The following is a 13,785-nucleotide window of genomic DNA, read 5'->3' on the forward strand; positions in this document are numbered from 1 at the left end:
CCCAAGGGTCAGACATGACTCGGTGCTTGCACAGGGGATACCTTTACCTTTACCTTACTGTCTCAGGCAGTGCTCTTTCCTGGTTCTGCTACCAAAGATCCCTTTAACTAGAGATTATGGGTATTAGAGATGGGACCTTCTTATGCAAAGCATGTGAGCCACCAGCCCTCCCCAAAGGCTAAGAACCTGGGAGCCGAGGCTGCCTAAGAGCGTACACACCAGCTGCCGGGGCCGCATTCACAGATGACTCTTTCCTGATCCCACGCTGCAAATCCAGGCTGTACAGCACATTATGGGGATGAAGACGCATTAATCTCCCCTCTTAGAGTTTTACCCTCAACAAACCCTTCTAGGCAGCAGGCAGAACCAATCACCCAGGGCTAATTCTGTCTCGTTTTATTAGGCAAGAGGTGGACAAGCAACAGCCTTATGGCCTAAGAGCATGGATTTAAGCATGTGATAAGAGACAGAATGTGTGTGTGTGTGTGTGTGTGTGTGTGTGAAGGCTTGTGCGTGAACAGGGGGAGAAGGGGGGCAATCTTTGAGGATGTGTGTCTGGGTAAAGATGCTTTCGTTTTCTTTCTATTTTATGTCTATATAAAGAAAAATGTGGATGCATACCACCCTTGAAGTTCACTTTCTGGAAACTTTAGATGTGGGGTTATAATAATGCTTATGGTTTGTGTTTGTAAAGTCACAGGTCCAATCCCTGGCATCTTTGTTTAATAGGTAGCAGAATGAGGAGTAATCTCTGCCTTGAGAGCCAGTTTGGTGCAGTGGTTAACCGCAGCAGCCTCTAATCTGGAGAACTGGGTTTGATTCCCCATTCCTCCAGTGCAGCCAACTGGGTGACCTTGGGCTCATCACAGCCCTGATAAGAGCAGCCCTGTCAGAGCTCTCTCAGCCTCACCTGCCTCATAGGGTGTCTGTTGTGGGGACAGGAAAGGAAGGCTATTATAAGATGCTTTGAGACTCTTTGTGGTAGAGATGAGTGGCATATAAGAACCCAGTCGTCATCTTCTTCCAAATAAGGTTTTTTTTAATGCTATATATTATATGTAGAATATTTTGGATTAGATTCAGTGAAGTGCCCAGGGATGTAGTCCCTGCCTCCCAAGATGGGTCCTGAAGACTAGCGATCCCCAACCTGTGGGCCACGGACCACATGTGGTCCTTCGACTAATTGGAGGTGGGCCCCGAAGGATGCCTTCTCCCCCCCCCCCCCGGCCCTTTACAACACACTTCGGGTGTCATTGTCTCCCATCACTCCCAGATGGGACTATCTCGTTGCAGAGAAACAAGCTCAGGGTTCCCATTGATTTGTCATTGTCATGAGTTAAAATTTCCACGAAAATAAAATGTTCCTTATGTTCATGGTTGTGGCGTGTCTGTATCTTATTTTGAAGGGAGGTTTAAACATTACCATAGCGATCAGAGAGCGTTAGGGCAGTGGTTGAGAGTAGAGGAGTAAACTACCCCCCCCCCACCGGGCCTCAGTAAAAGGCATTGAGTGGTCCCCGGCGTTGAGTGGTCCCCGGTGATAAAAAGGTTGGGGACCACTGCTGAAGACCATGGTCATTGTGTGAGTAAAAAACCAAGTGATCAGAGGAGGTTGCAGTGAGGAGGAGTAACAGGAAGAAATTGAACACAGCTTGTTCCAGGCATATTTCTTGTAACAAACAGAGGAAGATGGTGCGATTTTCACCCCTTCCACCCTGCAGCTTCCTGAGCTGTTTAGCTTTTTGTATACACGAGTTCTTCACCTTCCAACCTGAGTTTTTTAGAGGTCTCAGAGAGCTGAGGAAGAAGGAGGATCTAATTCCAAGCAGCCTTGCTTTCAGGTTTGGTTGGAGCCATCTCTGTAGATAGCATATTATTTTATTACATTTTTAGATAACGTTTTGATGAATGCATTGAGCAGCAGATCCCATTTACATAAGGACAGATCACAAGTTCTTTCTGTGACACTTTTTAGCAGCAATGTTAGTAACATTGAACTCTTGTCTTATTGGAAGGATAGATTCAAGTGGGTAGCTGTGTTGGCCTGAAGTAGCACAACAAAATAAGAGTCCAGCAGCACCTTTAAGACCAACAAAAATGTGTTCAAGGTGTGAGCTTTCTAATGCATGCCCTCTTCCTCAAACTAATGAACAACCATCATAACTGTGTAGATATAGGCAAAAGCAAATTATGTAAAATTAGTAAACTGTGTCATAATATCCAAATTAAGCCATATGATGTCATATGGCAATTCTTTGCTAAAACAGCCAATCAGTCCTTTTGAGTTCAGTCGTAGTTCACAGAAACATTGGAGAAATAAAACTGACCATGTTAGTAATTAATGCCAGACACTTTCCCAGTTGTGAAAATAAATAATTAAAAGAGACTATTTGCTGGCCCCATCCGTCTCCAGTCCACCCAAGCGTGGGAGCATCACTGCAAGTGACAAGTTGTGCTGGAAACTATCTTGTCCTGGAAGGCTGAAGTGTCCCCCTTCAAGTATTTTCAGTCCTGTGATTTTTGATGTCAGACTTGTGCTCGTTTATTCTTTGGCAGAGGGTTTGACCTGTTTGCTCTATGTAGAGAACAGAGGGGCATTGTTGGCATTTAATGGCATATACGATGTTGGAAGATGAGCAAGTGAATAAGCCTTTGATGATGTAGGTGATGTTGTTAGGTCCAGTGATTGTGTCATTGTATATATGGCAGCAAAGTTGGCATCTGGGTTTGTTGCAAGCTCTAGTACAGGGTAGTCAAACTGCGGCCCTCCAGATGTCCATGGACTACAATTCCCAGAAGCCCTTGCCAGCATTCGCTGGCAGGGGCTTCTGGGAATTGTGGTCCATGGACATCTGGAGGGCCGCAGTTTGACTACCCCTGCTCTAGTACTATGTCCATGTCCACATTAGATGTTGCATTGTTGTGGGTGAGGAGATGATTCCACGCTTGGGTGGAGATGGATGGGGCCAGCAACTAGCCTCTATTAATAATGTCTTTTTGCAACTGGGAACATGTCTGCTATTAATTACTGACATAGACAGTTTTATTTCGCCAATGTTTTTGTGAACCACAATTGGACTCAAGGGGACTGATTGGCTGTTTTAGCAAAGAATTATCATATGGCATCATATGGCTTAATTTGGATATTATGACACAGTTTACTAATTTGCCATAATTGGCTTTTACCTATATCTACACAGTTATGACGGTTGTTCATTAGTCTGAGGAAGAGGGCATGCTCTCGAAAGCTCACGTCTGGAATAAATTTTTGTTCGTCTTAAAGGTGCAATGGGACTCTTATTTTCTTGTCTTACCAGACACCATTATAAGCCCAATGTTACACCCTCACCAACCCAATTACTTTGGTGGTGTTAGAAGAGCGTAACTCTGTTGAGTAACTGCACTGTAAAATACCTAGATCCCTTCTCTGTCACCACCACCACCAAGCCAGGTCTCCCACATTCTTTACTTGTGCCTTTGATTTCATTGCTGAAATCTGTAGTGTAGGTTCTGGCTCATCTTCACTCTTAGTGATCTTCCACAGTTTGTTGTGTGTGTCTCATTTAATTCTGCCATGATTTGGCCCTTAAAGTAACCCATTGGATTCAATAATTTAAAAACCTTTGATATATATGGTTTTATCTGATTTTATGGGCCATGGCAGCCCCTAACTCCGGGCGTTTAACTGGATCTGCAAACCATATGAGGAAAATGTCTTTGGTTTGAGCTGATTCAGATCGCATCATGGAATTGGTTTCCATTGAAGGATTCTAAGCTTCACTGGTTGATGGCAAAGTTTCCCGTTCATTGTGTATCACATGGAAAACATCATGGTGTAGAAATAATTGCAGCACAGCAAAACAGACAAGCAAACAAACAAACCAATAAACAAACCTACCCTACAAATACAGAACTGGACCCTGCTGGCCCATTCTGCAAACTGCTGGCTTTTGCCTGGTGCTGAAAAAAAAGTATTGCCATAAGTAGAATGGGTCTATGGCAGGGGTAGTCAAACTGCGGCCCTCCAGATGTCCATGGACTACAATTCCCATGAGCCCCTGCCAGCATTGGCAGGGGCTCATGGGAATTGTAGTCCATGGACATCTGGAGGGCCGCAGTTTGACTACCCCTGGCTGTGGGATCCAGCCCATAAATTCAGCCATGCGATACTTGCATGTCTTGATTCCCTTAAAACATTTCTATTTCGCATCTCCATCTGTTAGCTCACAACCTTATAAGCACAGTCAAAAATGCTCCAAGGGAACAGTCATATTTCAATTCATGCAAACTCCTTTTAAATGTTAGTTGCTGCTGCTGAAGAGGCCTCCTCTTGAAGGCTGCAAATGGAAAGCAACCTCTGTCTCCACAAACATGTCACTTTTATGACAGGTCCATGTAAATGATCATTTGCTACTTACGTCACTTGTCAAGTTTTTAGATTGGAAGCCAGGTGAGGCTGCTCAAAGAGCGAAGGGCGATCACCCTCCCGGTGGGTCTTTGCTTCAGGCAGGAGCTGTCAAACGGCCGGCAGCTGTTAAGACACATTTCCATCAGCCCTGTAAAAAGAAAAAAAAAAACCCCAAACCTCTTAACTATCACTGGGTTTGCTTTAAATGCAAACTCCTCTTGCTCATCCTTCACCGTTGCTTCGAAGGCCTTCCCACTCTGACATCACGGGCTCTTCTCCCACGCCCATCTCTTAGGCAAGCGGCAAAAACATAATTACAAACAGCGCTTCCCGCTGATCCGATAAACCTATTTCAACATTTAACCTGATAAGCTGTTGTTAGCCCTTAAGGCACTTTAGTGCATTCGTTGAAAACATTGATTGTCCCCGAGATCACAGAAATACAAAGAGATCGGAATTGCTTTGGCTGTTATCTGTTATCTGTGCAATATTTCCCCCCTATTGATTCTTTCTTAGTGACCCTGTGCTTTGTGTCACATGACAGGCCTGGTGCCCCAGAATTACTTATCCTGTTGGGTTGGAGAGATGAAAATCCTGCTAATCACATTGTGGGGCTAACAGAAGGATCAGATGGCTATACAGCTCAAGAAGACAGTTTACGCTTTAATTCTCGAGGGCTTCTTCACAAGTTGTTGATTTCCTTCTTAGAGGAATGAATGGGTTAAATCACCATCAGAATCCCATAGAGCAGGGGTAGTCAAACTGTGGCCCTCCAGATGTCCATGGACTACAATTCCCATGAACCGCTGCCAGCATCTGGAGGGCCGCAGTTTGACTACCCCTGCCATAGACTAACCCATGGACATTCCATGGGGTCCAGCCGATTTCAGCAGAAATGGGGTGCTCATTAAATTGACTGAGTTTCCTGCTTGTGCTAGGCTAGAGCCAGCTTGGTGTAGTGGTTAGGAGTGCGGACTTCTAATCTGGCAAGCCAGGTTTGATTCCACGCTTCCCCACATGCAGCCAGCTGGGTGACCTTGGGCCCGCCACGGCACTGATAAAGCTCTTCTGACCGAGCAGTAGTATCAGGGCTCTCTCAGCCTCACCCACCTCACAGGGTGTCTGTTGTGGGGAGAGGAAAGGGAAGGTGAATTTAAGCTGCTTTGAGACTCCTTCGAGTAGAGAAAAGTGGCATATAAGAACCAACTCTTCTTAGAATCATGGAAGGAGCCATACAGGCCATCTAGTCCAACCCCCTGCTCAACGCAGGATCAGCCCAAAGCATCCTTCTTCATGCTAGACCCAGACTGAGGTTTCTGCCTTTCTGCCCCAGTTCCTAGTGCTTTCTAGGAATAGGAATAGGGCATAGAGTGGCAGTAGGTATAATCCCATGTCCAATATGCTGTGTAAATGAATGCAACCATCTATGTTTGCACTTCTCAAGGGAACTACAGAATTCAAAAACTACAGCATGAACAAAATCCTGTTCATAGAATCATAGAGTTGGAAGGGGTCTCCAGGGTCCAGCCCCCTGCACAACACACAATGTTTACCCATTGCATCTCCTGAAGTCTCTGCAGGCTGAACAGATAGGACCACATGACTGGGAACAGAAGCCCCTTTGGTCCTAGCAGCGTATGACGATGCCATCAACGGGGCAGGCCTACTAAGATATGGTGAAATGGGAAACCCATGCCAGATCTAGATAGAGTTCAGTGAGAAATTCAGTGAGTAATGCCACCCCCAGACACCCACAAACACATGAAGCTGCCCTATACAGTCAGATTATTTTACTATCAAGCTCAGAACTGTCTCTCCTCTTTCTGGCAGCAGCTCTCCAGGGACTGAGATAGAGATCTTCCACATCACCCATGACACAGTCCTTTTAAGTAGAGACACCAATTTCACTTTTGGGACAAGTGGATGCCTCAATTTCTTATTTGGAGGTAATGGAATATCATAAAAATGTGGAAAACCCCTTCAAATATCAGTTCCCTTCCCCCCCAGCCCTCGTGAACAGTCAACCTCTATTTCCTGAAAGCATTTCTTTTATTGCTTTGTTTTGATCAATATAGGACTTAACATCAGGCCCATAATTTTTGCTCCATTAGATTTGTTATGTTCTGTTTTGTTTTAGGTACGTTGGGATTTGTTTTGTTGAAGTGTTTGAAATAAACATTATATATATACTAGCAAGAAAGCCCATTGCAACCAGGAAAACAATGGGCACTAGGACCCAGGGGGCACCGGCAGACTCATAGGAGGTAATCAGGGCTCCTTCTAGCAGGAAAGCAGGGCTCCTTCTAGCAGGGCTCCTTCTAGGGCTCCTTCTAGCAGGCTGTTTGCAGTTTGGGGCTTGTTTGCAGTTTGTCTCTATCTGTCTCTCTCTCTTCCTCGTAGCAGGAACCATAGCAGGTAATCAGGGTCATTTGTGGTTTGGCAGGGCTCTCTGTGTCTCTGTGTGTCTCTCTCAGGCGTCTGAGAGCAAAGTGGCTAGCGTCCAGGGAAGGAGGGCGGGAGCTGGAGAGGGAGGGCCAATCAGGGTGAGGCTGCACCCTTATTGGCCCTATTCCATCTCGGACAGCCAGGATGCTCTCCACCCCCAGATCTGTTTCACAAATATTAAGAGGAATAATGGAATAATATATAGGCTCTGCCTATATATATAGGTAAAGGTATCCCCTGTGCAAGCACCGGGTCATGTCTGACCCTTGGGGTGATGCCCTCTAGGGCGGTTTGCCAGTGCCTTCCCCAGTCATTACCGTTTACCCCCCCCCCCAGCAAGCTGGGTACTCATCTTACCAACCTCAGAAAGATGGAAGGCTGAGTCAACCTTGAGCCGGCTGCTGGGATCAAACTCCCAACCTCATGGTCAGAGCTTCAGACAGCATGTCGGCTGCCTTACCACTCTGTGCCACAAGAGGCTCTCTCTCTCTCTCTATATATATATATCCATTAAACCCCCAGAACCATCAAACCCTCTTTAAAAAATTCCCCCGATAAAACGAGATTGGCAGCATGTCCCTTCCCCAACCTCATGGCAGTCTACCCCGGGAGTGGTAGTAATAGAAAAGGGTATAGGGTGCACCGGACATCAATGTCCAGCCTGAGGAGGGGCCTCGTTCTTGTTTTTTTTAAACAAACGGATAGACTCAAATCTTGTTATTTTACTGCAGACTCACCTGCAACTGCCCAATATGGAGTATCTCAGGGGTGGCCAAACCGTGGCTCTCCGTGGGCTACAATTCCCATGAGCCCCTGCCAATACCATGCTGACAGGGGCTCCTGGGAATTGTAGTCCATGGACATCTGGAGAGTCACAGTTTGGCCACTCCTGGAGTATCTTAGCAGCAGGGCCAACACGAGACATTTTCAGTCGTCTTCATATGTGCCTGATGTGGTATCAGAATCGTTCTGCGGAGGTCCTGTTTGTAGATATAATAAGCGATGGCGCCTTGAAGTGGTTAGTTATGGAACTGCCAAGCGCAGAGGTGACTCTTGGTCAAATCCTAGGAGGTGCTCAGGATCCGGTGCAGCGGGTAAGCCTCCTCAAGCTGCTTGGCAACCGTGACCACAATACCCTTAAGGTCTGTGGGTGGGGATGTCAAGTGGCTGAGCTTGTCTGGAGACCTGCAATTAATCACCTCTTAAATGCCCAGAAGGAATTACGTCCTTTTCTCTTTGGCTTTTATGCTGTCCAGGTCAATTAGCTTCTATTCAGACGGGAATGCCACCATGGAGATGCTGCAGTATGGTAAGGAAAGAGCTTAAAGCACAGCTTGCATTAGTGCACAAGGCCCATTTCAGTCCACATTTTCTTTGTGCCTGTTTCAGGAACTTTGTGCGTTCTACCATCCTTGCCTCCGATATCTGCAGGTACATGCACACATCTGTGCTTGAGGTGCCTGCCATCGCATCCATGGGAAGTGACATAACCTGTCCAAATTTCTGCCTTTGCTTCTTTATCTTTACTCTTTACGTGCTTAGGAAATTGAGTTTGGGCTCCTTTGAATGCAGCTCCAGATGTGAAGAGCCTTTGGATTGCCTAATCCAGGCATGCCCAGTGTGGTCCCCACCAGCAATTTTCTTGGTGTCCACCAAGTGCTCTTAGAAAGTGGGCAGAGCTAGGTAGGGCTTTAGCCCAGCAGGCCTTCTGATCAGCTGTGCCGATTCAAAGGTAAAACCAAAAAGCTTTCTGACCCACGTGGGGATGCCCTGGTGATTGAGAGCTGGGCCAAAGCAGAGAGTGGTGGCCTCTGGAAGTGCGTATTTCAGAAGGTGGGCTCCAAATCAGATACCTTCACATTAGGAAGACTAGTTGGAGCAGCACCTAACAGATTTTTCTTTGCCACCCAGCAAGCCTTTTGATTTTGATTTTATACATGAGTGCATTCCTCACAATAATTTGACCACTGAGGGAGTCCCCTCAGGGTCGAAACGCGTTTGGTCCATTCTATGTTGGTCTATTCCACGTGCAGTTAGAAATGTGATGTTTTAAAATTGATAGAGTAGGGGTTGAACTTTTCACTTTTGTTATGCTATGAAATGATAAGATTCCTAAAGGGCCCATTCAGTGCTTAAACACAGGGGTAGTCAACCTGTGGTCCTCCAGATGTCCATGGACTACAATTCCCATGAGCCCCTGCCAGCAAACACCACAGCAAACGCTGGCAGGGGCTCATGGGAATTGTAGTCCATGGACATCTGGAGGATCACAGGTTGACTACCCCTGCTTTATGTGACAATGCAAAGTTCTTAATATTTTGTCTCTGTAACTTAGCTTCTGGAACTATGTCTTAATCAGAAGGCCTTGTGAGAAGGATGTATTTGACCATCTCTTGAAATGCTGCCAAATAGTGCCAATGTTGATGTCCCAAGCTTGCCTATTTCCAAGGCCAGTGGAAGTAACTAGAACTGTTGATACTAAACCTGTCCACCCTGAACCCACGGATTTAACATAGAATCATTGAGTTGGAAGGGATCTCCAGGGTCATCTAGTCCAATCCCCTGCACAATGCAAGAACTCACAACTACCTGCCCACCCATGGTGACTCCAATTTCATAACCAAGTGATTCCCCCTACCAAAAATCTCCAGAATCTAGCCTCGCCTGGAGGAAATTCACCTGCCATCCCACAGTGGCAATCAACAATTCCCTGTACCTTGCATTGTTGTCAGTTCCACTGCAAAAATTACATACCTTAGGAGGTTACGTGGCTAACCATCTAAAGTTACAAACAGAAAAGGGCCAATGGGCCCCTGTTGACTCCAATTGCCTGTGTGATACAATTTAAAGTAATTGGTGCACAAAGTCAGCTCCAAAAGCTTGCATTTGGAGACATGTAAAAAAAAAAAAGGTTTAAATTCTTCCCTATCTTATACAGTACTTCCAATATTTATATATTTAGAAGGAATCTGTATGGGGCTGAATTTTAATGAAATTGTCCTTTAAATGGGCAGAGATTCATTTAGAAGGGATGCTGTTTCATATTCTTTTCATTGCTTTATTCATTTAATATGTTCAGCAGAGGAATCAGCTGCCTCGGGAGGACAGATACTTATGCTGGATGCTTGAGGCTGATCCTGCATTGGACAGGGGGCTGGACTAGATGGCCTGGGTGTTCCCTTCCATCGCTATGATTCTATAAGAATATAAGAACAGCTCTGCTGGAGAAGACCAGTAATCCATCTAGGGCAGGGGTAGTCAACCTGTGGTCCTCCAGATGTTCATGGACTACAATTGCCATGAGCCCCTGCCAGCAAATGCTGGCAGGGGCTCATGGGAATTGTAGTCCATGAACATCTGGAGGACCACAGGTTGACTACCCCTGATCTAGGGCAGCTTCCCATCTCAACCAGTTACTTTGAAGCGCCAACAACAGCTTCCCGGAGCCTCTTGGGGAAAGGTGGGTCTAAATCTAAAAATGAACAAATTAATTAATTTTAAAACAACAGGGTGCGCGAATGCAGTGGCTGACTCCCTCTGGAAGTGGAGGTCCCTTTAGTCTTCCGTAGCCACTGAGAGACCTGTTTTTTAGCGCCTTTCCTAACTGCAAAGCAGGTGCTGAGGCTGAATTGCAGTGTTCTTCAGCAGCACCACATGGGTTGAATTAGAATCACTACTGAACTGAAGAGGAAATCCTCAAAATAATACATCATGATTAAGTGCATGCAATATAGGATTTTAGGGTTTGCAAATCCTTTCTTTTTTGTTTTTGTTTTTTGCTCTCTCTCTCTCTCTCTCTTTTTTTTTTTGCAAATCAACTTGTGGCATCAATCCTCTAATGGCATTATTCCTTTAGCATATATGCCGGATTAAGGAGTCAAGATGAGGCAAAGTCCCAAAATCCATCCTAATCTTTGAATGGAGGATGCTGCGTGGGATGCAGCTAATGAGGTTGTCCCTGTGAAGGGTCGGCCCCTCTTCTGCTCACCTGCTCCCTTCTGGCAAGCCAAGAGGACGGAGAAGAAAGAATCTGCTTGTAGGCGGTGTGTACACAAGCATTAGAATGCTCACCTCTGGGCGTTAGTTGAGCCACCTCTTCAGCTGTAAAGGCCCTCCGTGCTCAGGACGGTGTAAACACGCATGGACTCATGGGATCGATTTCCCTGTCATATCCCCGAAAGACAGACAGGTTCTCTGGAAATGCTCCTAGAAAGTACAGGAAGCATTTCATATGTGTGCATTTGGGTATAATGTGAATTTTGAAGTAAGTTTCTGCGACATATTAGAAAAAGAAATAAAAGACACTGACATTCCCTTTCCACCATATTTACTAAAATCCGTGCCCCAATAAGACACGTCCTGTGTGCTGTTTCTTTAGATCCCTTAGCACAGAGATTCCCAGCCAGGGGTCCAAGGACACCCAGGGGTCTGCAGGCACTCCAGAGGTGGTCCGTGGCCTTTCCTCTCCTATCTTGATGGACTTGGCCACAAGCGAGGGAACCAGCCACTTCCATTGCTCCCCCTCCCCCCTCCTGAGCATGGGTGGTTTCTCTTGTGGCTTCTGTACCTGGGAAGGGGCTGAGCCTATATGTCTACTTCCACCTTCACCCCTCTCCTGTCTCTCCCCTCAGTTCTCTTCAAGCCTGCCTGTTAACATGGGATTGTGATGCCAGGGGGGCCTGGCAGGGAGGTACAGTCAGTTGACATCACTTCCTGGGGTCCTCGAAGCCTAAAAAAATATTTCAGGGGCTCCTTCTCAGTCAAAAGGTTGAAAAAGGCTGCCTTAGTATAAGCCAGGCTTTCTCAACCCGGGTTCTATGAAACCCTTGGGTTTCCTGACGGCCCTGGAGGTGTTTCCCGAATGGGTAGGAGTTAATCTATATATATACACATACACGTACACGTACACGTACACGTATACACACACACACACACACACACACACACACACACACACATACATATATATATATATATATATACACACACACACACACACACACACACACTATACCAGCTTGGTGTAGTGGTTAGGAATGTGGACTTCTAATTTGGGTAACAGGATGTGATTTCCCGCTCCTCTCCCACATGCAACCAGCTGCGTGACCTTGGGCTCGCCACAGCACTGATAAAGCTTTTCTGACCAAGCAGTGATATCAGGGCTCTCTCAGCCTCACCCACCCCACAGGGTGTCTGTTGTGGGGAGAGGAAGGGAAGGGGAATGTAAGCCGCTTTGAGCCTCCTTTGGATAGAGAAAAGTGGCATATAAGAGCCAACTCTTCTTCTTGTTGTTGTGGGGAGAGGAAAGGGAAGGTGAATGTAAGCCGCTTTGAGACTCCTTCTGGTAGAGAAAAGTGGCATATAAGAACCAACTCTCCTTCTCCTTCTCCTTCTTTTCACTGCCCAGGGGAGTCTCCAAGCGGCTCACAATCGCCTTCCCATTCCTCTCCCCACAACAGATTTCCTGTGAGGTAGGTGGGGCTGAAAGAGCTCTGATGGGACTTGTCTGTGAGAACAGCCCTATTACGGCTGTGAATGGCCCAAGGTCACCCAGCTGGCTGCATGTGGAAGAGGAGCAGGGAATCAAACCCAGATCACCAGATTAGAAGTCACCACATCTAACTCCTACACCAAACTAGCTCTCTCATTGAGGCTACTACCCCAGGCCAGGTCAAGGGCACTCCTATGCTGCTGCAAATGTTTACTGTCATGGTGAATGTGCCAGGCCCTGAATAGCAAAAGAGCTGAAGAATCCGCTAATGGTGCCATCCTAAGCACTGTTACGTCCTTCTAACTCCATTGAAACCACTGGGCTTAACAGGGCCTAACCCTGCTTTGGAGGGCACTGCAGGTCCCATACCTATGAACTAGGTCCAACGGAAGGTAATGCTTCCTTCTCATGAGCTTCGGTGGTGGACCAGAGATGGACCACACCTTGGACTTTCTCATACCAGCTGTCTCAGCTACCATCTTCTTGACTTATGTTTATCACGGCTGTTGTTATAGCGCAGCTCCGCACTTCACCGCACAGAAAGTCCCTCATGTCTTTGCTGTTCACGCCCTTCGTATATTTGCAGAAGGCTGGATTAACCCGGCATCGCCTGTCTGTCAGCTGGCGTGCGATACACTCACCCTTACATTGGCCCGTCACCTCGTGGCTGGTCTCGGCTGAAACCTGAAGCCTGAGCAACAAATATTGAAAATACAAATGTTTACTATTAAAATACAAATGTTTACATGATGAAAATACAAATGTTTACTATTAAGCGCACATTAAGCAGATTAAAAGCAACATTGAAACATAAGCGTCACAATCTGTGCAGTATTTCATGTACACTTTCAGTGGCTGCACATGGAATGACTATAGACCAAATGCATTTCAACCCGGAAGGTCTTCGTCAGTAGCCAAGTAGCAGAAAAGCTGGGTTTTATACCCCAGTTTTAATTGCTCGAAGGAGTCTCAAAGTGGTTTACAATCACCTTCCCTTCCTCTCCCCACAACAGACACCCTGTGAGGTAGGTGAGGCTGAAAGAGCCCTGGCATTACTACTCAGTCAGAACAGCTTTATCAGTGCTGTGGCGAGCCCAAGGTCACCCAGCTGTCTGCATGGGGAGGAGCAGGGAATCAAACCTGGCTTGCCAGATTAGAAGTCCACACTCCTAACCACTAACACCAAGCTGGCTCTCTATACTATATACACATGTATACAGTATAATAATAAGATCTGGTTGGTGGCACCAAAGTCTCCAGGTATTTCCCAACCCAGAGCTGGCAATCCTAACTTTATTCCAGGAGATCGTCTAGCCCCACCTAGAAGTTGCTTATCCTGGGTTCTCACTTTCTCTAGCACACTGGATTTCATTATGAGCCAGACCAGACCATTGCTGACTGATACAATCAGACTGGACAAACACCGCTGTACATTCCAATC

At 46.3% G+C, this 13,785-nt stretch overlaps 1 protein-coding gene across 4 annotated transcripts in view; it reads right to left on the reverse strand.

Annotated features, from left to right (window-relative positions):
* SAMD7 (sterile alpha motif domain containing 7) overlaps window positions 1–10,947 on the reverse strand; it is a 33,600-nt gene extending 22,653 nt beyond the window's left edge. For 3 of the 4 annotated variants that reach the window (XM_077348441.1, XM_077348443.1, XM_077348444.1), the window contains exon 1: window positions 4,419–4,766. The gene's annotated coding sequence lies outside the window, so the exon portion shown is untranslated. Of the gene's footprint in view, window positions 1–4,418; window positions 4,767–10,924 lie in introns of those variants that run through there. The other variant, XM_077348440.1, reaches the window with a different exon arrangement.
* Window positions 10,948–13,785: the final 2,838 nt, after the last annotated feature.

The sequence above is a fragment of the Paroedura picta genome, chromosome 8, assembly GCF_049243985.1.
Source record: "Paroedura picta isolate Pp20150507F chromosome 8, Ppicta_v3.0, whole genome shotgun sequence".
Lineage (NCBI taxonomy): Eukaryota > Metazoa > Chordata > Lepidosauria > Squamata > Gekkonidae > Paroedura > Paroedura picta.